This window comes from Anas acuta, chromosome 2 (assembly GCF_963932015.1).
Source record: "Anas acuta chromosome 2, bAnaAcu1.1, whole genome shotgun sequence".
Taxonomy (NCBI): Eukaryota; Metazoa; Chordata; class Aves; order Anseriformes; family Anatidae; genus Anas; species Anas acuta.
The window spans coordinates 31,305,637-31,329,007 of record NC_088980.1 but is presented as its reverse complement, the minus strand read 5'-3'; the positions used below and the strand labels follow the sequence as shown (position 1 = coordinate 31,329,007).

The 23,371-nt window shown below is 38.6% G+C and overlaps 1 long non-coding RNA gene across 1 annotated transcript in view; it reads right to left on the bottom strand.

Moving 5' to 3' along the window:
- Positions 1–2,968: 2,968 nt before the first annotated feature.
- Positions 2,969–23,371, bottom strand: part of LOC137852403 (uncharacterized) — a 31,917-nt gene continuing 11,514 nt past the window's right edge. The window contains exons 3-5 of the long non-coding RNA XR_011093806.1: positions 7,137–7,363; positions 3,726–7,041; positions 2,969–3,114 (exon numbers count right to left, since the gene is read on the bottom strand). This is a non-coding gene — a long non-coding RNA (uncharacterized lncRNA). The remainder of the gene's footprint in view (positions 3,115–3,725; positions 7,042–7,136; positions 7,364–23,371) is intronic.

Below are 23,371 nucleotides of genomic sequence, written 5' to 3'. Positions count from 1 at the left end.
TGTTAAAGTTAATACATGTATACAGATTACACCAGTGCAAATTAATCCTTTTGTATCTGTTTTTACAAGCGAAAGGGCTTGTGTGTGTGTGTGTATGTGTGTGTGTGACCATCTATCTTCTCTGTTGACAACTTTTCTTCTAGAAATGCTGAAGTTGAAAATTACCATACTGAGAACCATATGTTGAAAATAGGTGCTTTGTTAGAGGAAAAATGGGAATGCTCATTCAGACACAATAGGCTATTATTTAGTGTTCATAAATTAGTGAATGCATTTCTTAGAAAGCTGTAGTTGCTGAAAGGCATGGTAGCAATGTAGGTGGTCTTCCATGTTTAGTAGTTGTTATCAACAAGTTCTAGCAAAGAAAGTACTGTGAAGAAAAAAAGATGCTAGAAAATAGATTTGGTGACTAAAATGATGTTTTATAGATAAAAGCTTGCAAACAGTTTAATTCATACTGCAGTGAAAAGCTCCATGTCTTGGGAAATTCAGAAAGAAAAAGGATACTTGAGACCAGATACTGACATACTTTTCCAGGCTAGTCAGACTTCCAAATGTGCATATATGCATATATATACAGCATTTGACAAGAAGGAAATGCTGCAACATTTTCTGTTGAATGTTTTTTTGTCACATTTAACAATATCCGTCTGTGATTTCACACAGGAATTCTGACCCAGATCTTCGAGTGACAGAGATCTGTCCCCATTGATGATATGACTATTTAAATATCAAGACTTCTAGCCACTATTCTAAACAGTGAAATTGTATTCATATCTCATATTTTTTCTGTTTTCCTAATTCCTCTACCCAGTCTTCTTGAGCATACAGTTCTCAGTATGTTTCAATATCTTCCTTTCATTTATGTCTTTAGGCTTCTGTCATAGCACCTTTTCTTTCAGGTAATCTGTCAGTCCTTTTCTCCTAAAGAGTAAGAGCATTCAGTCAATTCCTTCTTAACACACATATTTCCCAGGAATGCTAATGTTAATCTGCTAGCAACAAAGAGCAGTTAGTGTAATAAATCTGCACAACCTGAGAGATTAGACCCTCACCTGATCATTCCTCACACTTTATTTATGTCTCTGACAAGTACTGCCTATCTCACTGAGAATGCGTAATTTAATGGGGTTCAAGAAGTGTCACAGTCAGTACTAATGGTCTATAAAATATGATCTACATTTTAAAAAATAGTTTGTGATTTTGTGAGTTTTGTGATTTTGGAAGCCTAATTTTCAGAGCAAGTGGTCCAGCCAGCCCCCCTCCAACAACAACAACAACAACAACAACAATAAAGATTAATATGAGGAAATTAAAAGTTGTTAGACACTGACAACTAGGTCAGTGTAATCATAAGAACTATCTTTCAGTAATGAGGAATAAAAAAGAAAAAATACTTATTTTGACAGATAAATATAAATTATCTGCAGAACATTGGAAGACATAATTCCTTAGCTGTAATGGCCAAAAAGGAAAAATAGTAAAGAAGAAGAAAAATGCCTAAAATTCCTATAATCTCATGGCATGGCTAAATAATGCATTTTATTATACCTTATACTTGGATACCAAGACAAATGAATAATTTTTCCTTTTTTCCTTTTGCTTTTTTTTTCCTTTTGCTTTTTTTTTTTTTTTTTTTTGCTAATGTTTGGAGAAAATGGTGCATCTAAAGTATTTCTTGCTAGTACTCCTTCTAAAGTGTGTACCTTTTAAGTCATAAACTTATACCTGTATTTTATGATGGGATCATTCAGCTGCTACTAATGAAAAAGAAGAATGAAAAAGACTGCAGTTTTATATGGTTGCACATCAGAGGTATTACATTTTCTGTTGCCACAGGCTCATTAGAAACTAATTTTTGCCTCATTATTTTCTAAAGAAGTTGTCTCCAGTTTTAGGGTAACTAAATTAGACCTGAACCTGTAAGAAGTTTCACTAGATATCCTAAAGCATCTGGTTTCTTCAAACAATTCTTTGTCAGCTATCACAACACTCTTCCTGTTAAAATCATAATTCAGGTACGGAAAGACATTGGGAGTTACTATCAAGTGTAGCTACTTCTGTAAAACATGAATAAAGTCCAGCACCCTCTGCATTAAGATTTACAAAAATCAACTCTGGGGACTTTTTCTTGGATCAGATCACTGGATCTGATCAAAGCTGCAGTCTGGAAAAATTGTTATCCACCTCAGTAAAAGCAGGCCAGTCTCATGCTTCAGGGCTCTGCAACTCGCTCCCTGCTGTCCTGCCATTGTTAATGCTGCTGTCATTGCTGTACTCCATCTACATCTGCTATCCACAGAGAAAGCTCATCTATCAGACTTGGGTGATTTCCATTCTCAGCCATGGCACTGTGAAATAATAGGCTGTAAGAGTAACTCATTTCTCAAAGTTAGAGTGCTGGCTGTGAAATTAAGAAAAAATATTAATGTGCATATTTATTTGCAGATCACCTCTAATCCAGAGAAGATCAAGGCACTCACCACTTTTTATAAATTGATTTATAAACTGTGTATCAGATGGATCATATCACTTAGCAATGAAGCCTCTGGAACAACGTTTCACAGAAGAGAAGTGTAGAACAGAATATGAAGAAGGAATAATGGTCCTATTTAACCGTACAGTGTCAGCATGTGCTGTGCCAACTGGCACTTGCCCAGGACTCTGAGGCTGACTCTAAACTTGTGAAAGTACTAGAGCATCATAAGACAACATGTCTGATATTTCCTTCAGAACATGAGAAAAAGACTGAAAGTACAGATTGTTGATCATCACCACTGATGACATTCTGAAACCCATTTTCTTTCTTACCCAGCCAAGTGATTATTAAAAGCTTTCATCAGAGTTGCTTGCAACAACAGCTTTTTACTGCTATGAAGTACACTGCAGAGAGTTAGACAAAGACATGATGCTTCAGAACATTTTCTTTCTCTCTGTATTCACATGCACATGTATACATACCCCTCAAGATGAAAACAGGTTTGTTTACTAAACAGGGACTGGGAGCAAGAATGTGTCCTGTATCCTTTCTTGTGTAATTCAGCAAGTAGTAATACCTCTTGTTCAAGCATTTTGTTATCAGTAAGACAACTAACATCACCCATCTCTTGACTTCTGCTTTAATAAAATGATAGAAATAAAAATCATATATCACATCCAAGACATGCACAAAAACTAAGTGACTTGAAAATACAATGTGTAGTAAGTATATTTAATGAAGCTAAGAGTTAAAAAAAATGCTTTCTCATTTAAAAAAGTATTTTCTTAACCTTCTAATTCTTAAAATCTAGAATACAAAAGCCCCATATTTCATGGATGAAGACAGATAGATTCTGTGTATTACATTTTTTTCATAAGAAAGTCATCACTTGAAGAAATCTGTAAGATACACAAAATGGAGAGTAAACACTTTTTAACAGTCAAATGTTTTATTTCTCCCTTCACTTTAAGGGAAGTATAGTGACTAAGCTGAAAATGCCTTTTTCCTTGTATATGGAAAGTATAACAGTCTATGTATAGTGCCAATATCAACATACTGCTTCTTATTTGCCGAGCAGTACTGGCTATCATCAAAAGCACACCTTTAATAGAGTAGCTGAAAGGCACAGATCCACAACTGCACTCAAGTCAGAATGGGATAAGGAGGTGATTGTGTCTAAATATGTTCCTCATCATTTTACATCCCAGATCAAGTGAAAGACAGAAACACTGTACCTCACTCCTACCTCTTAGATCGGTGACATGTACCATTTTAGCTCTGGCTCTAGCTCCAAGTCTGTCAAAGCCAATGTTAATGAAATGTGATCTCTCTTCCCTTCTTCTCTACACAGATGTTTGATTAGAAGACTGTTAGTGAGGAAATAGAAACATCAGAAATACTGAGTGCAGTCATCTCTGTCTGGGTGCCATTAACAATATCCTTCAAACCAAGCTCCATGGGATTATTACTGGCAGCAAAGGAGGCTATATAATGTAGATAAGACAAACAAGCTTTCTTTCACCCATTGCCTAGTACCACCAACCCAATGGATGATAAACAAATTTTCAGCAACTCAGGTTCTTCACTGGTTCAGCTCCTTTCATAGTGATCAGCAACAGTGTTTACTCACCTAGCATCCAGGTATAGCATATAGATGACTTTGCCTTTAAATTCTGTCCATAAGGAACAAAATTCTATTTAATTCTGTGAGCTTCAGAGCTCATCCTCATCTTTCACGTGACATCAGGAAGGATGTAACTCCGCAGAAATGGGACCAGTCCAAGTTTCCTCAAAGCCAGATTCCTAGCAATCCCAATACCAAAGATGTGCAGCTATGGTTTCCACCCCACACAAGGGGCTGCCACTACCTTGCCAGGGTCTGTATCTACAACACCCACAGCAACTGATTAAGAAATGGGAATAGTGTACACTGGAAGAGACCTAATTATGTGGTGAGGCTGAAGGCCAGCAGATAATTTCTTATTCAACTGGACAGTAACATCACTGACTATGCATGTGGGTCATTTAGCACTAAACATGCTAACCAACCCCATATCTGAGCAGCTAAGATTGTTTTTTCTTTACAGATCAGATATTCCCAGTCAAAAAGTTATTAAGAGATAGTGTGATGGCTCCATCTTTTATATATATATATCATTATTTATCCTTTCTTTTTGTATTGTAGCTGGATCAATCTTTCCTTTCCATCTTCTTTTATTTCCCTCTTGCCTTAGGAATGACTTCCTGATGCATTCCTTCCTTTTTGTGGAGTTTTTAGTTTGTCCTCTGTTTTGCCTCTTATACAGTCGGCCTTCTTCACAAGTTCTGTGTTTTTTCTCATGTTGGTAAGGCATTTTCCACATTTGCTATGGTATAAAGGTAACAATATGTAACATTTGTAGACTGAAATAATATTAGGGGTGTATGAAGACAGAATCTGTCAGGAAAAACTCATTACAACAAGCTGTGGGTTGTGTCATTATTCCTTCCTTTCTTAGCTAACCTGGTCTTTGACATGAAAGACCTAATTCAAGAATCATTTACACTAGTATATATGAAGACTAACCTGACTAGAGCTGTTCATGCCTAGCAGCAACTTTCACAGCCCTATCCCCCAGCACAGAAATGTCACCAGAGAAGACAAGTTAGCAAAGATCCACAGAGGATACATGTGTATCTGTTGCTCCTTAGCACTTCAGTATGACTATCTTCTCTGGTTAACAGAATTCTCTGGTTAACAGAAATGCTAGCAGCAATAAGTTAAAATGGTTCTGAATTGTGAAACTATTGACCACCTTTTCTTTCATATCTTGGTGATTCTGAATCATTGTTTTCACAGTTATCACACTTGAATGACTAGCAATTATTCCATATATTCATATATTATGAAGATGAGAGATAACCACCCAAAGATTGTTAAAAACAATCAGCGATTTGAATTGTCACTTTGGAAAATCTTGTTGGGGCTAAGTTGAACATCCAAAACCCTAAGCATTACAATACACTATCTAGGATTTGATGTGTTGACAAGCCCCATGCTTGAATAAGCACCCAAACAATAGCTCTTCATCTGTAACTTCTGTATTTTAATCTCCTTTGTCTGCAAAATTGTTAGAAATTTTGCAACTGTCGGCTTTCAAATGAAATTTCTGGTACTTCCTTATTTGTATTAAGATGGGGAAAACGGTTTCAGAGAAATGTTTATTTCAATGGATCAGTATTGTACTTCTGCTTTTGATCAACACCAGAAAATGTAAGGGCACATGAGGATAATGAGGATATGTACTAAGTGGCAGGACAGGTGTGAAAGAAGAGACCTTAATCCATCTTTTTTTTTGAATTTCAGAGAAAATCTAGTCTCTATTTTAAGCAGAAGTCTAAAAACCATTGTCGTTGTGTCTTTTTTTCCCCAAGCATATTCATAAGAAATTTGTTTCCGATGTCAGTTTTGTGTGTAAGTTACTACGACTATCTACTATAAGATGCTTGTAACAAGTGACCAGAACTTGAAAAGAGTATCCAAGGCTTGGAAGATTGACACCAAGAATCAGAAGCCAAAAGCAAGACCAAATCAAAGGTGTGCCAGCGTGGTTGTGCTGGTAGGACTCAGAGAGACATCGTATACATCCCTTCAGGCACTATCTACTTGAGCTAGTGTGTGAACCTCAGCTACGAAGAAAACCTTGAGCAGCAAAGCTGTTTTTCATGCTGCAGCTCACTGAGGAACCCAAACTTGAGAGCAGATGGGCTCCCTGCAGCAAATATCACAAATTGTTCCCTCACCCCTTCATCAGGTACAGATGTCCCATTATTTTTTCCTCAATAAATTGTAGGAGATCCTCCCCAAGAGAATACATTTATGAGGGGAATGAAATCACAAGCAAATGTTTATCAGCTGTATCTTCACTGAACACGGTAACATTAGGTCTGATCTACGTGGTCTAAAATAAACTGGTATGTCTCAACTATAAGGACCACTTAACAAAATACAGATAGGAAGAAGGTAGAGGGAACTCAGGCAACTCATCAGAGAGTCCTAACTGTTTAGCCCATCCACAGTAGATGTTGTTTCCATTAGTTTCAGGACTTCTCTGTAAATCTTACCTCCCCAGTTAATGATTACATTGGAAAACAAGTAAATCCAGACCATCTAATAAAGAACCTTTTGATTTGCTATTTCACTAAATATTTTAGATCAGTAATGCCAATTAGATCAAACTGCCTGCCTCAACTTTGAAAAAATGCTTACTGGAAAGTGGTAATCCTTGTGATAAACAGAGGTATTTTTGGAAATGGTATCCCAGCCATATCTACAGAGGGGTAGTTGGGGCATTTGTGTCTTAACACGAAAAGCAGACATCACAAAATTGCTGTTTTGTTTATTTAGAGCAAAGCGGAAAGAACATATTAAAATGAAGGTGAACAGCATCCAGTGGTGACAGGAGGAATTTACCAAGTGTGATAAATATGCCAATGTTACTAGACATAATGGCAGCATCCTGCAGAGACTGATGACAAACAGCTTCTTCCTCGGTTCTGGTGCAGCATTTAATGCTCTCAGACTGACAGGAAGAAGAGAGGAAAGGAAATGAAAAGAACTTTCACATTGAGTTTCAGTTAATTAGAAGCAGAAATTTGGGAGACAGAGAAGTCTTACCTTTTGAAATCTCACTTGCCCCTCTTTAGATTATATTATGCCCAAAGGCTGAATAAATATTCTTTTGTTGTTTGGAGAAAAATGATGACTCTACTGCACAAATATTCCCAGTTCCCCTGTATGTGCAATAGAAGGAGCTGAACATATGTGAGTTGATTTTTTTTTTTTTCTCCAGCATCAGCACTGAAAGCAAAACAAGAACTTTAAGCAGTTGTGGTCAATTCAATCTGGAAAGAGAGAAAGGAAAAAAATATATATACATATATATATATCACAGGAAATCACACTTCTATTCTGCACTTGTAAGATTGCTAGAGGGAGCTGACAGTAAAAAGGAAGCTAAAAATCTGAAGATTTACAAGAAATAACCACTTCCCCCTTAGGGACTGTCATAATATTCTGATTTAGCGAGGGTACATTTTCTGAATCTTAGACCAGAAATAAGATCTCTATAGTAGTTCCTCAATTTGTTAGAATCACCAATAACCAATAGTTATTTACTTTATCCATTCCAGCAGTTATTCGTATCATAGTACTTAAAAATGTCTCCTACACCAGAAATTCCACTAATGGTCTCAGAAACTATTTATGTTTCCTTTTGTACCATACACCATACATCATTTCTCCATTTCACCCTCTTAAGAATAACACTGTACACAGTCCAACATTTCATTTCTTTCACATTAATGTAAATGAAGGCGTTATTAGAATAACTGATTGTGTATAGTGATTGCTGATTACTGATTTGTAAGGGATAATTTGCCTGAAGTATTGAGATCTTGCCTACATAATCTTGGAGGACCTGATCTGGGAAAGCACTTCAGTGTTGAAACAATTCCCATAAATTTGATGTATCTTGTTTAGCGTTTGATGTGGTTTATTTCTTTCTTTATTTTGAAGTTTCCCACCCACCTAAAAGATTTCCTTTTGTTCATGCTCTAAAGCATCTCAGTTTTCAGAGAACTGGTCACTTGACTCAGCTCTTGCACTCTGCCCTGGGAACCCAGTATTCACCCAAACAGACAAACAGCTGTGGGAACTGCTCATTCTGGGTTTAGCACATGCACTGACCATGCAGCTGGTGGAATAATACACGAAATACCATGAAAACCTCCCTTTCTCTTAGACACATCCAGTCAGAGAAGGACTGCAGAGACTGCCTCCTTTTAGCATAAAGCCCAGTTTCAACAATGCAGACAGAAAGTACCTGCCACCTACAGTAAAGCTGTAGTCCTCTTTCTGGGATGCACAGGGTGTGCATGGTAAATCTCCTCAACCCCAAAAAATTAGTGAGCCCAGGATTTCCACATCTCATGAGGTACTCCAGCCATTACTGCACTGCAGAGCCATATCACGTTATACTCACCCTGCTTTCTCAACCATATTGAAAGAAAAAGCAAGGCCAGATCATTTCCTCAAAAGCAGCAGAATGAGTAGGAGAGCAAGAAGCCCAGACCATGAATCAGAAATGGAAAGGTCATCTTCCCACAGCCAGGAGTGAGAGTGAGGCAGGCAAGGAGAAACAGCCTACCACTCCTTGTTGCCTGCAGGATTTCCTGTGGGCTGCCATACAGGATGATCATGGACTCTCCTGGGCACAGCACTGCTCCTGCAGGCCTTGTTAATCACTATGCTAATGTGGCAACATCCTCAATCTCTGCTTATTGAGTGGGGCCACCCACTACTCGCATGTGTGACATTTTGGTGGCATTTTTTAATCAGGTAACTCTCTTCGGCCTTTAGGGTCTCTAAAGACCTTTAGGTTTTCAGGGTGACTACCACAGCATAACCCTGTTCCTGGTTGTCCTCAATCACTTCCATAATAAGCATGAATAGTTTTATGAAAATAACTACTGAGAACAACTGTGAAACCATTAAAAAGTATAGCTTCCTGACATGAATATAATTATCAGACCCATCAGCAGCTCCTATGACTCCAGTGACTCAACGAAAACACTACTGTGCAAACGTTAGAGGTCATATTGAATTTGGAAGGCCTTGTTCCACTTTGTACTCACTCCAGTTTCTTAAGATTCAGATCATCCAGTCCCTGCCCCAGCCAGCTTGATCTGATAAAACTGTTTCCTACTATAATCTCTTAACAGTTTTGTCTTTTTTTTTTTTTATACCATGCATCTTTGAAATTTCTTGTCATTATTACATACAGACTTACATGATTTTGAAATTAAAGGTGATCTGTAAGCTCTGAAAATTAATAAACCTGCATTAAAAATGTAGCTACTGTGGTAACTAAATGGTTTTACACTTGTGTTTTAAAGAACCTGTGAATAGAAGTATGTCCTTTTAGCTGTTGTACAAGTTCAGTATTTTCAGATTTGGTCCTTGTATTATTTTAGAGAAGGAACAGATCTTGCTTCCTAGCCCTGTGCTATGTTGTCTCTGTAGGCCAGCAGAAATAAGAACAACACATCAGTATTGTTGGAGAGATGCAATTCAGCTGAACATGTTACTTGAACAGAAATGTTTATCACATGCTTTGACTATCTCTGGGAAAATACTCTGACGTTTGGGTCTTATGTAGCTTATATATCAGATATGCTGTTACTGGTAAATAAAACAGGTCCAGGGTACAAAGTCAAGCTCTAGTCCAGGATCATCTGAACCGTTCAATCAACTGTCCTGGGCACGACTCTGGCCTGTTCCTCCTTCACGGGCAAGGTGCAGGCAAAGCTTCCAGCACATGCCAGTACCATGGGGACATTTCCTGCAGGTGGTTTGGATGCCAATGCCCTGCCTGGGGCACAAGGAAGGCACTGAAACATGGGCACATGCTGGGCCATGTCACCCAGCTTCAGAGCCAGAGAACAGAGTGAGGTCTCTTCAGTGATACCAGCACAGCTGCTGGTGTCCTCCCCATTGAGACAGCCTCTTTGTTTCTGAACATAATGGGTGGCATTGGTCATTGCCCTGCAGTGAGCAACAGCTGAATTAGAGCTCTGTTACTTATTACACTCAATTATTTTTTCATAAAAGTGTTAGAAAAGATTATCAGCTAAAAATCATTTTTGCAATGAAGTAGAAGCACAAACAGGCTGAGCAGAACATCTGCTTGAATACAGAACAATATCTCAATTTCTTTGCCAAAGGTGGTATCTCTAGAATTAATTTTTGCTGAACCCAATTAACAATGCATAGTACCTACTTGTGGACCTAAATATTCTGTGAATTATAATATAGGCATAGTAATATCCTGAGCCAAATATCCACTCCCAAATTTGGAAAATTTTCTTTTCAATGATGCCAAAAATTATAATTGAACCAAGTCAGGTTTCTGAACACATCAGCTCTGCTGGGATGGAAGTAGACTGCTAGATCTTCTTCCAGAGTATGTATTATGCTAACATGTAACATACTGTACCATTGCAAAGCTAGCTCTATTTACCTTAGGCAACAATATCAGGATCAGGGAAAAATACTGCTTCACTAATAGCAAACTCTTTTGTCTGTAAAAGCACTCTTAGAAGTGTGCAGTCTTAAATACATGAATTTCTTGTCTATTCCATGACATTTCCATATGCTACATAATTAAAATTTGTTACCACAGCAAACAAGTGAGAGCAAGAATATTAACACGTGATTTGATGAGTAAACAAAATGTGGAAAAAGGGCCTGTCCTCTTGGGAGGAGTATAGAAGTGTTGTCAGGGCCTGCAGGGACACAACAAGGAAGGCTAAAGCCCACCTAGAGGTGAGGCTTGCAAAAGAGATAAAAGATAATAAGAAGGTTTTTTTAAGTATGTAAACAGTAAAAGGAAGACTAGGGATAATGTGGGTCCCTTGCTGAATGAGGGGGGTGTCCTGGTAATGGGAGATGCTGAGAAAACAGAGATACTGAATGCTTTTTGCTTGTCTTTGTTTCAAAGACTATCTCCCCCCCCCCCCCCCCCCCCCCCCCCTTCCCCGGGACTCCTCAACCCTGGAGGGAGGAGAAAGAATCTGTGAAGTGGAGATCTCCCCGCCTTGTTGACAAGGGAGTGGTTCGGGAGCATCTGAGTGGGCTCAATGAACACAAATCCATGGGTCCCGATAGGATGCATCCACGTGTGATAAGGGAGTTGGCAGAGGTGATCGCCAAACCACTCTCTATCATCTTTGAAAGGTCCTGGAGAACAGGAGAGGTGCCTGGAGACTGGAGGATAGCCAGTGTCACTCTGGTCTTCAAGAAGGGCAAGAAAGAGGATCCGGGAAACTACAGGCCAGTAAGTCTCACCTCTGTCCCTGGAAAGGTGTTGGAACCGCTTGCTCCGGATGCCAACTCCAAGCAATTGGAAGAGAAGAATGTTATGAGGAGTAGTCAGCATGGATTCACCAAGGGGAAGTGATGCATGACCAACCTCGTTGCCTTCTATGATGGCATCACCAGCTGGGTAGATGAGGGGAGAGCAGTGGATGTCATCTACCTTGACTTTATCAATGCTTTTGATACTGTCTCCCATGACATCCTGATAGCAAAGCTGAGAAAGTGTGGGATATTTGAGTGGACAGTAAGGTGGGTTGAGAACTGGCTGACTGGCCAAGCTCATAGGGGGGTGATCAGCAGCACAGAGTCTGGGTAGAGACCTGTGACTAGCAGTTTTCCCCAGGGGTCAGTGCTTGGTCTGGTGTTGTTCAACATCTTCAACAACCTTGATGAGGGAATAGTGTCTGCCCTCAGCAAGTACGCCGATGACACAAAGCTGGGAGGAGTGGCTGACACACCAGAAGGCTGTGCTGCCATTCAGCGAGACCTGGACCGTCTGGAGAGATGGGCAGGAAGAAACCAAATGAGGTTTAATAAGAGCAAGTGTAGAGTCCTGCACCTGGGAAGGAACAATCACACGTATCAGTACAGGCTGGGGGATGACCTGCTGGAGAGGAGCTCTGAGAACAAGGACTTGGGGGTCCTGGTGGACGACAGGTTGACCATGAGCCAGCACTGTGCCCTCGTGGCCAAGAGGGCCAATGGGATCCTGACGTGCATTAAAAGGAACGTGGCCAGCAGGTCAAGGGAGGTGATCCTCCCCCTCTACTCTGCCCTGTTCAGGCCTCACCTGGAGTACTGTGTCCAGTTCTGGACTCCCTGGTACAAAAAAGACAGGGATCTCCTGGAAAGAGTCCAGTGGAGGGCCACAAAGAGGATACGGGGCCTGGAGCATCTTCCCTATGAGGAAAGGCTGAGAGACCTGGGTCTGTTCAGCCTGGAGAAGAGAAGACTGAGAGGGTATCTCATCAATGTATATAAATACCTGAGGTGTGGGACAGAGGCATTTAGCCTACCTCTTTTCAGTGGTTTGCAGGGACAGGACAATGGGTAATGGCCACAAGACAGAGCAAAGGAAGTTCTGCACCAACATGCAAAAGAACTTCATGGTGAGGGTGACGGAGCACTGGAACAGGCTGCCCAGGGAGGTTGTGGAGTCTCCTTCTCTGGAGATGTTCAAGACCTATCTGGACACCTACCTGGGCAGCCTGCTTTAAGGAACCTGCTTTGGCAGGGGGTTTGGATCCGACGATCTTTCGAGGTCCCTTCCAACGCCTACAATTCTGTGATTCTGTGAAACAAGCAATGCAGGGATATACCTTCGAATATATGCAGAAAAGGAGAGTAAAAATGGTTATCAATAAATGCTTCATTGTAGTAAATTCGTTTTACAAAATTCAGACTTTCTACCCATACTCATCCTGAGCAATTCCTGTGGGGTCAACTCAGCTCATAGTAAAGTAGAGAGACCCACATGATTTCCTTCCCCATGTCAGATTTACCTTCATTTAGCTCAGGCGTTCTTCCTCCCACAGATATTAGTGTGAAGCCATCCTGCTAAGCACATGCAAGATGACATAAACTATGATAAGAAAGGAAGGGTTTCTTCTCCTTCCTGCCCTCTGGGATGATCTGTGAGAGTCTCCCTGACAATGGGATGCAGTCTCTGTAGTGCTCTGAGTTGGTACCCATTCACAACAGGGGGAATGGAGAAGGTGGACCCTACTCATGTCCTTGGAGGTCAGAGCAAACTGTGCTTGTGGACAACACATCTGTTGAAGCAGCACATTAGGAAAAAGTGGACTGAGTGTTGTGCATATGACCTACATGGAGCAATAATTGGAAAAAAAAAAAAAAAGTATGATTTTTCCAAAAATTAGAGTGATTTGTTCTCCTCTTGTTAATTTTTCATTTGCTTACTTCCCTGTACTCCTCAGTTACAAGTGAAATTGAAAGAGGAAGTGTTGAAACAGCAGAGAACCTTTTGCACAGTATTTCTGGATGAAACAGAAGCATTGAGCACTGGAAATGTTCTGTACAGTTTTGCACAAAAAGTAAGCAACATAGATGTGACTAGACAAGTTATGAATATGAATGTAAAGTCATAGACATCAAGGTCTGCATGATTTATCAATTGTGTATTACATCTTACCTCTACCCCTCTGCCTCATGATTATGTAAACCACATTTGTCTCCTGAATGAAAAATATTAAAAAGGACTAAAACAAGACCTACAATCATTTTTTTTGTTGATGTTGTGTGTGTGTTTTTTGTGTTTTTCTTTTTTTAAGGAACAAAACAAGTCAGTATTTCCCTATCATCATTTCCCTCACAAAACATAGTTGGACATCCCTGAACTAAGAAGTAAAGACTTAAGTGTTTGTTTGTTTGCTTGTTTTTGCTTTTTTTTTCCCCCTTTTGCTTGATTATGTCCAGTTAGATCTGGTGGCTGAGAATTTCAGCACCCTGGTTAAGCCAGAAGTGCATGTAAAAGCAAAACCTCTGCACTAACTGAGGACATAAGCGTGTATAGTTAACAAAGTAAAACAAGCACATGAGATTGCATGAGAAATAATAACAAAATATAGTGGGGGGACGGGGGGAGTGTAGTGTAGGAGGAAGGATAGAGAACGTTATTTGATATTCATGACCAAACACAGAAAAGCATGCTGTACAAATGGCTTCATCGATTTCTGTGTATTATTTAGGCTGTTTATGAGTATTTGCCTTGGGGAATAAAATGGTTGTTACAAAGAGAGTGATTGCAGAATATCATTTTAATAAAAGAAGGAAAAATCAGTCTAGGGTTTTATTTTATTTTATTTTATTTTATTTTATTTTATTTTATTTTATTTTATTTTATTTTATTTTATTAGCAATCAGAGATGAGAAAAAATAATCAAAAAGAACTTTGCCTGCAAACAGGGCTAGAAGAACCTTCAAGAGATCATATAATCTCTTTCTGTCCTATGCTACCTACCACTTTCCCTTAGTTGTCTGCTTTCTAGACTTTTCTTGAAACTTCGTGTTTTCTACACTTATTTGCACTGCTCTTCTCTGGGCTATGGCATGAAGTCTGGGACCCAGTAATGAACAAACTGCTCTTTCTGAAGCACAAGCAGCACTATGTAAAGAATTACAAGCACAAAGCTTTTATATATATGATGCTCTTATCTGACCTTCTTTTTTTTTCCAAGAGTGTCTTATTACTCTTTTACTAACAATCTCAAACTTCCAATATCACTTGCATAAACCTAAATTTTTATGTGCAAAAAATAAAATAAAATAAAATAAAATAAAATAAAATAAAATAAAATAAAATAAAATAAAATAAAATAAAATAAAATAAAATAAAATAAATAAAATAAAATAAAATAGGTCTCACTTTCTTTGGCTCAGTGTTACTTTTACATGGAGTGAAATATATTCTGGGGACCAATGCTAATATCTGCATGTTCTTTGTTCTGGTAGGAAGATAGTTTCCATCCTTAGTAATTTTATAGATTCCTGCCACACTTTCCTCACAAGCCATGGCAGCTTTAGTCCTGCAGTCTGGTATTTACAATACAAACCTAATTGTCTTTATTAGCCATTATATTTTTCTTAACAAATTAACATTTGAAAGGCTTGGTAATTCTATTTAGAGGGTCTGTTGTGGGAAAAGCAACCTCCAACAAATGACTGAATTCCTCAAGCTCAATGCAATCATAATTGCTTGATACAAGGTACAGATTGCCTTTGTGTTTTCCTAAATGGGATTAATGCTTGGAGGATTCAGTAACTCCTCATTAACAGGCAAAATGATTGAGTGCAAATGATTTCCAAATAATGGCTTTGGTCAGATTATGAGTGTGCCAGAGAAACATATACCCTAAATGACCGAAATAGTCCTTTCAGCTTTCCCTTCTGCACAGACCATGGATTTGAAGGGATAATAGACTCTTAGCTAGCATAATTGTGAAGTATTTTCTTATTATCTCCGGCTAAATATCTATGTGGGCTAAGCAGAAATGCAAAATTTGAATATAATTTCCTGCCGCTGCAGGAGCAGACTGTAATATTGTGGTGGTTATCACAAAAGAGAGATCACAAATGCAGAAGTGCTTTTCTGGACTCTGCAGACCTGGTACCATTTAATAGCAACAACTTGTAGTTTAATTCAGAACTTCCATGGAGACAGAAAAAAAAAGAATCATTTGGTACATACAAGGATGCATGTGCTTATATTTTTTCTTATTTTTTTAATCATTATTTGTCTATATGTGAAGCAAAGCACAGAGCTCTGCGTTTTGATAGGGCACTATGCACACCCATTACATAAAATATGTGATGGAGCCAAATTACAATGGATACAAATTCTTAGCCTCAACAGCTGGAGTGTTTGAAAGGTAATTGAAGAGGATGCAAGTGAGCGTCTCAAGGCAAATGACTATGGCAGTAGGAGAATGATCCAGATCCCGTTCAAGACCTTGAAAATCCTTTCATGGACAGCCAGATCAGGACACTGTCACACATGGTTACTTCCAGGTAACTTCCTCTTAAGTCATAACAAGCATGCAGACACCTCTATGTAAGACCTCATGGTCTTACGGCACTGTAAATGCAAGGAAAATCTGTAGCAAATTACTAGTAGAAAATCCATAGAAAATACTTCTAAGATTAATAGTGGTGCTATAATTAAAGTCTTTACTTACCTTGGAAATGTGTTTCTGAATTTTGCCTTCTTTGATCAAGATACATTATTCTAAAAATATATATTAAAACATGGGGGTGGGATTATGGGGTGGATGTATTCTCTGCACATCAAACTATGTATCTGACCAGCACACCACTGCCAGTGCTGCAAGTGTGCCCCAAGATCTCAACTGTACTAAGAACACTCAGGATAACACAGTTCTTGCTCACACAAATCTCTGCTCTTTGCAGTGCTATGCTGTAATTGAGTGCTTGTCTGTTATGCTCCAGTGATTTCCATCTGCAGAATGGAAATAAGTCTAGCACTTCAAAGAGCTGAAATTATTTACTCAGCATCTTCTAAAGTATTATGTACATCAAAAGACCTGATAGCTGAATGATAATATGCAAGGATGTTGCATAAACAGCTTTAAAGCTTTTCTTATGAAAGCACTGTGTGGTTGGACTAGATAGTTTATCTGCTTGCAGGAGGCAGTGTACTCCAGGAAATTTTAGTGGGTCAAAAACTAAAAGGCAGAAGTAGAAAAATATAAATTGAAGCCTGAGTGAGAACACTTCCTATTTTAATAGAGACTTCAACAGAAATCTGTAAAATATATTATCATTCAAGTCAGGTGGACAAGAAGGAAAGCAGAAGAGCAATGTGTCGGTAGAAAAGAGGAACTGTATAACAAAAATCAGAAAAAAAAAATCTCCTAGCTTCATTTCTGAAGAAATATTTCAAGCTGAAAATTATGCTTCTTACAGCTCACATGACTCAAAAAAAAAAAATTATCATAGGTATGAAAGATAACAAAGTATAAATCTGTAGTGCACCATTGGTTTGTCTCTTGTGAGAGAGGAAAGGCCTACAATCTGCAACTGTTGGGCACTGAAGTCTTTCTAATCAAATATGATTATCACTTTTGGCCAGGTTCCCAAGTTACACTCTGTTGTAGAACATTGTTGTAGAAGAGCATAGTTACGAAACAGGGAGCACCACCAAGCAGCCTAGGAAATAGTAATGCAGCATAGAAGTAAGGCCTTTATGAAATTTCTCTTTAATGAGGAAACAGTTGTTTTCTCAGCTGCTGGTATTTGGATGTAGGTTTCATAATCACTAATTCCCCTTTGAAGGAGTAGCTTTTCCTCTGCTCCCACAGGCAGATGGAAAGGTACACCTACCCAGAGGGAGCTGTGACAGTGTTCCCAATATGTGGAACAAGTGTTTTCAATGGGAGGTGTTCCTCAGAAAGGTGCAGCACATATTTCCTTGCCTTTCATTGGCTTAGGCAAATGAGTTAAATACTTTGCCTCTGTTTCGTGCAGAAAGATATATTTTCCACACGGGAACTTCATATCTACCAGTGCATTTTCAAAACTGATTGACGTGATTTTTAATGTTACTTGGACCTAAGCTCATTTCATTTAGAAATTTAAAAACAGATGGAATTTCTTAATAGAACTATAACTTTTTTCTATCCTTTTTAGATTTTCTCACTTTCTGGTTTATTTCAAAATGCCATGTAAGCAGAATAGTCCAAGTGGGGTAAAAAAGGAGAGAAAAAAAAATAAAAATAAAAAGACAAATAATCAATTCAATGCCACACACTATTTATCACTGAGTTGTCAGCTTGTGATTCATCAGCAAAATAAACCAGCCTGGTATTACTTTTCCATGCTTCTCACATCTGCAAAAGGTCTCTTTTGAGAGCACCTCATATTATGACATTCTCTCTTCTAAGCTTAATATTTTTAAAGGAATAAAAAGACAGTGTAGTTAAAGAAAAGTCATTTTGTTTTATCCAATGTCTTACTAAAATTAACATCTTTAAAACAGATTATTAAATCATGACTAGCAGCATAATACATGCAAACATGAATTGTTCTTTATTTATAACCAGCAGCTTAGGAATCTTTATCTTATCTAACACAGAGTTTTCTGGAATATTTTTAATGATGTGGGTGGTAATGATGATTACTGTGGAAGACACAAACAGCCTTCTCAAAGTTTTTCTCTTACAGATTTAATACTTTCATGTCCAAACTTGTCCACAGAAAATCTGTTAGACTATACCAGAACATAGCTACACAAACTCTGCAGACTTGGTCTTGCTCCCCCAAGCCACTGATCATCATGGGAATCACTAAAGATACCAGATGTAAAGATTGCATGTAATTTCCAAAGTACAGTTCAGAAAGTTGCATTAAAATGAGTTAAATAGGAACTTATCTGCAGCTCCAGGACTTGGAACAATGTTTTGGTTGTAGACAGTGACAAAGGCAGGGCTGGAAGGTACAATGAATATACCAGTCAGTTGTAACCTGCCAGTCCCTAGGACTGTAGGGCATGTAGGTACTTTGCAGTTCCAATCCCTGTTGCTTTAGGTGGGACACTTGGGTCTGGCCACTGCATCTGGGTTCCTTCCTGCTGGAAACACCAAGGTGCAGAGTACGAAGACTGTGGGCACTCATCCAAGCCTGCAAGCTGGTGAACATGCCCATGTCTCAAGTACTAGACAAAACATAAGAAAACACTGTACTTTTGCAGACCAAAGAAAATTTATTCCCTGTTGTCCTAAGCCTGGGGAAGTTAAAAGTGCACTAAAGGTTTACCCATACCTATGTGAAGGATGAGTTTAATAGGAGCTGAAAGCTTTCAACATCTTCCCAGAGGCAAGTATAAAAAGGTTGGTTTGGAATGTTTGGCAGAATTTGCCCAAATATATGTTGCAGTGGAGGTAACACTGTTTACCAAATAAGATAGGCTTGTGCCTAGGCTAGTCAGGCTGAGCCCTGACCTCCGGACCATTCAAACTGTGAATCTCCTGACCTACACAGACATCTCCTGCTCCCACCCATGTGCAGAGTGAAGGCTGAGCAGAAAGTGCAGAAAGGACAGAAGCCCACATTGCCAGAAGCCCACCCACTGCAGTCTGAAAAGCATTGTGTTGGTGACCACCTCTTGCTAAGAGCTGAAGTATACAAGTACCCTAGCTCTGTTCCTATCATGTAGCATAAGCCACGTCTTGGCCCTATAATGCAAGAGAGAAAGAACTCTTGCGTAATCTGGCTCCAGCCATAGCAGAAACGCAGCACCAGTTAGTGTTGGTTCCAGTTAACCCCACCAGCTCAGATATCTGCTCAAATACAGCCAAGCATTTTCATTACGCTACCAATGAACCTAGGGACTCAGCAGGACTAATCTCTGTGTTTGGGGTGAGCTATAAATGTGTATATGAAACCTGAAATGAGGCTAAACTTTTTCAAGGATAAATCTCAGAGCTCTGTATTGGGCTGGGACTGGTAACGTGCACTGAACTACACTGACACAGTTCTGCTCCTTAGATCTTTTCTCACAGTTTTGCCAAAGAATAATACATGTATTATTTATTATTAAAACAACTCACAGAAGTCTGAGGATATTACACATACTCTTTTAAACTGACATACTGTATAATAAGAAATGAATCAAATTTTATATCATCATTAACCTAGGGTCACCTGCCATCCCAGTTTGAGTGAGACAGTCCTGATTTTGTGGGAAATATTTTCAGGACAGAGACTGAGGGAACAAAAATTAAATGCTGTGAACACTTGAAACACATGATTGTGGGCACCATGTGTATCCTGGCTGGCTGTTTAGCAAGATTCTACTTCAGAGACAATGCACTGAACTTCATTCAGGACCTCTATGTTAAAAAATTAATAATAATAATAATAATAATAATAATAATAATAATAATAATAATAATGCGAAAACAGCCACCTAATCATAATTTTTGAGCATAAGCAAGGGGAAAAAACACTGTAGGTCTCCAGTTCAGTATCTACAGAAAAATTTTAGAGGAATTTTAGGGGACAGATTTTAGATCTTGCTAGGACAATACAAACCAACACCTGTACAAATATGCTCCTTTGGAGGGTGTCTCCTTAGAAAGATGTCAAAGCTACCTTAATACATTTGTCTTTTTTTATGCATTTGGACTGTTTTTCCTCCAAGCTTGCTTGATGAGCCCATCGGCAGTATAACAAAGAACAATCTGATCAAGGATTTTTGACATTTATTGTGGTTACACAACCACAGTAAAAACACTTAATATTGAAATATTTTTTTCTTTCTTTCAACTATTGATAACATTTTGGAAATGTTAAAAACATATTCTGAAAAAGATTTTTTTTATATAGAAATACAGTGTATATTGTTCAAGGGATAGTACAGAGTAGACTAACCTTATTATTCTTGCTCATTCTGAAAACAACTGTCCCTAATTTTTATAGTTACAAGCCATGTAATACAGGAATGTGATACACCCATATTCCTGAGCCGCAGAAGACTGAGATAATACTTACCAGAACTTCAGACACCAAAAATCTTTTGTAGCTACCCAATCCTTCTTTAATGATCAATAGTGTAAACTTACAATATTTTAGTTTAAAGCTCTTAGCCTTTAAATCCCCCCAATTTTTCAAGCTGAATAAAGGGTTAGACCAATCATTTGAAATCTGATTGCTCAGCTGTACCCTGGGCAGAAAACCAAATTTGTTTAAGACTAATTTTATTTCAGGCTAGAGAATTTTGGTCATCAAAGGTTGCTTCAGTAATCATGTTAGCTTTACATTGGAACAGATGCTTCTAATTGTAGGACTAAAGGCCTCAATTGAAGTCTTTACTTAGATGAAGCTTTTATTCAGACAAAACTCCAATTTATCCCTTTAAACACAAGTCAGTGTAATTTGTGAAAGCACTGAAGGAGCACTAGAGACTGAGCTAGCATTCTGCCTGGAGTTTGTCCTGCTAGTCTGTGGATGACATCTGCTTTCTAAACAGAAGATGCAATGATGTTATTAAAATATCTGAAAAAAAAAAAAAAAAAAAAAAAAAAAAAAAGGACAATTTCCAGGGGTGGGAATAATTTTGGACCATAAATTCTGAGTATAACAAGTCAGCATGGAAAGTCTGGAGAGTAATTTGAACTTCTGTTTTGATTGTAACTTCAGTTGTATGGCTCATGGTTGCAGGGAAAAAAAAATGAAGCTTTGGCTGGGGATAATTTAACAGCAAATTATAAAAACATCAGTCTCACAAGACAGGTTCTAATTTGCAGAAGGTCTTAAAGAAATACCATGAACAATATAATCCTCTCTAGGTTCCCACCCTGTTTGTGAAGATGAATCAGTAAATCAACACTATAAAGTTTTCAACCACTTTTGACTCCTTCCTTAGGAAAGAGTTCATTTCTGTGGCACATCTAACAAATAATTCATGCAATAAATTGTTGTGACATCTACCTTGATAGCTGCTTTCTCTCATTCTTAAGAATCACTTCATTATTTGATATTTTGATATTGCAGTTGAGTTGGATGCAGCTGTACATGTTGTATAGTAAAAGTTTATTTGGGCTTTGTTGGAGTTGTCTTCAATGCAGCCTGAGAAAGGATACCTGTTGATTCCTTCACTGGACTCCTTCACTGTTGATTCCTTCATGAAAAGTGAAGGTGAGGAACAAGGACAGAAGTGCTCAGGGCCAAAGGAAACCAGGACTGGAGAAGAAGGAACTGGCTAGGCAAGGGGACTCAGAACAAGAGACTAGACAGTAGATAGGGATAGTGTCTGAAAGCAGGCTTAGAAGAGCTAGGCAAGTTACCTTTTGACAAATTGGGTAAGAACAGGATGGCAACCAGGTACCTCAATGTGGACATCTGTTCCTGAGAAAAGGAGTGGGCGTGGCTAGCTTAGAAGAGGGAAGTAGAAGAGAGAAATAGGGTGAGCAAGATACAAAATTAGGATGTGCAGAAGTTAGAAAGAACAGGGAAGAAGTGGTTGAGTTCAGGAAAGAAAAAAAAAAAAAAAAAAAAAAAAAAAAAAGATTAAAAAATCCATGTTCCCTAGGACACTTCAGAGACCAAGGCTGATTCCAGACCTGCTTCATAGAAAAGCTTCTTGCAATGCACACCTCTTCCTCCAGCTTGTGACAGCAATCCAGCAACCTGCTCCTCCTATCACTTCCTCTTTTGTAGGTCCATGGATAGGCTTAAACATTACAATATCATGGAAAGCTACATGGCATAATTTAGTGTGTTTTTTTTTTATTTGCTTGTTTAAAATAAAAAATAAAAAAATAAAAAAAGAAGAATGAAAAAAAAAATGAAAGAACTAAAGGAACAAAAGAAAGAAAAAAGAAAGAATGAAAAAAAGAACAAAAGAACAAGAAAGACAGGAAGAAAGAGAGAAAGAGAGAGAGAGAAAGAGAGAGAAAGAGAGAAAGAGAGAGAGAGAAAGAGAGAGAGAGAGAGAGAGAGAGAGAGAGAGAGAGAGAGAGAGAGAAAGAAAGAAAGAAAGAAAGAAAGAAAGAAAGAAAGAAAGAAAGAAAGAAAGAAAGAAAGAAAGAAAGAAAGAAAGAAAGAAAGAAAGAAAGAAAGAAAGAAAAAGAAAATTACCATCAGAGCCCTGAGTGTCTTACTGGCCCTACCAGCCTCACCTGGTTCCCCTCCGCATCCCTGGCCATGGGCTAGGAGCCCCATTTCAGCTCAGCCCAGGGCCTTCAGTCCCCGCCCCAGTGACGCTGCAGAATATCAGTCTCCAACCCTGTCCCCTGTTCCCCTGGATGGTGTTCTGCCACGGCATCTGCTAGGGCTGGGCTGGGCTTATATCTTGCCTCCAGCTCCCTCCCAGGGCATCCTGACTCTTCCTGTACCCTTTACATCCCAATCACATCAAGAGATGATAAGAGTAGCAAAGTCAAGCACTTGGAAATACAACAAGAATACAGATAACCTTAATCTGAATTTGGACCATTCCTACAAAATCACTTTGTAAACATAGAAAATCCTATGACAGAATAAATTATTTGGTCTTCCATTAAAATGTTTGTGTAGTGTAGAGTGACAAAGACAGTGTCACTTGCTGAACAGCAAAGTAAAATACTAACAATGATCTTCTAAAAGAAGTTTGGTGCATTTGTGAAGTTGGTAAAAGTGTTGTTAGGATGAACTATTGTATGAATGGCACTGCTTCAACTAGTAGTCCAAATAAATCAAAATAACTTCCTTCTTTCAATGTTCTCTTATCACAAGCTGGATAGAAGCTGTTCACTTTCAGAAATTATGTCAGTCTAGATTGTTTGCATAGCCTGTGTCTGCCTGGAGATGAGTCAATTCTGTTGAATCAAGGTTATGTTTGATTTGGTCTCTCAGCAATGTTACAGCTCTGCTTTCAGGTCTGTCTGTATTTTAACTCCCACACTGCACCTGACTGTTTTTTATGGTATCCACCTACCATGTACCTTTCTTAGGTTAAA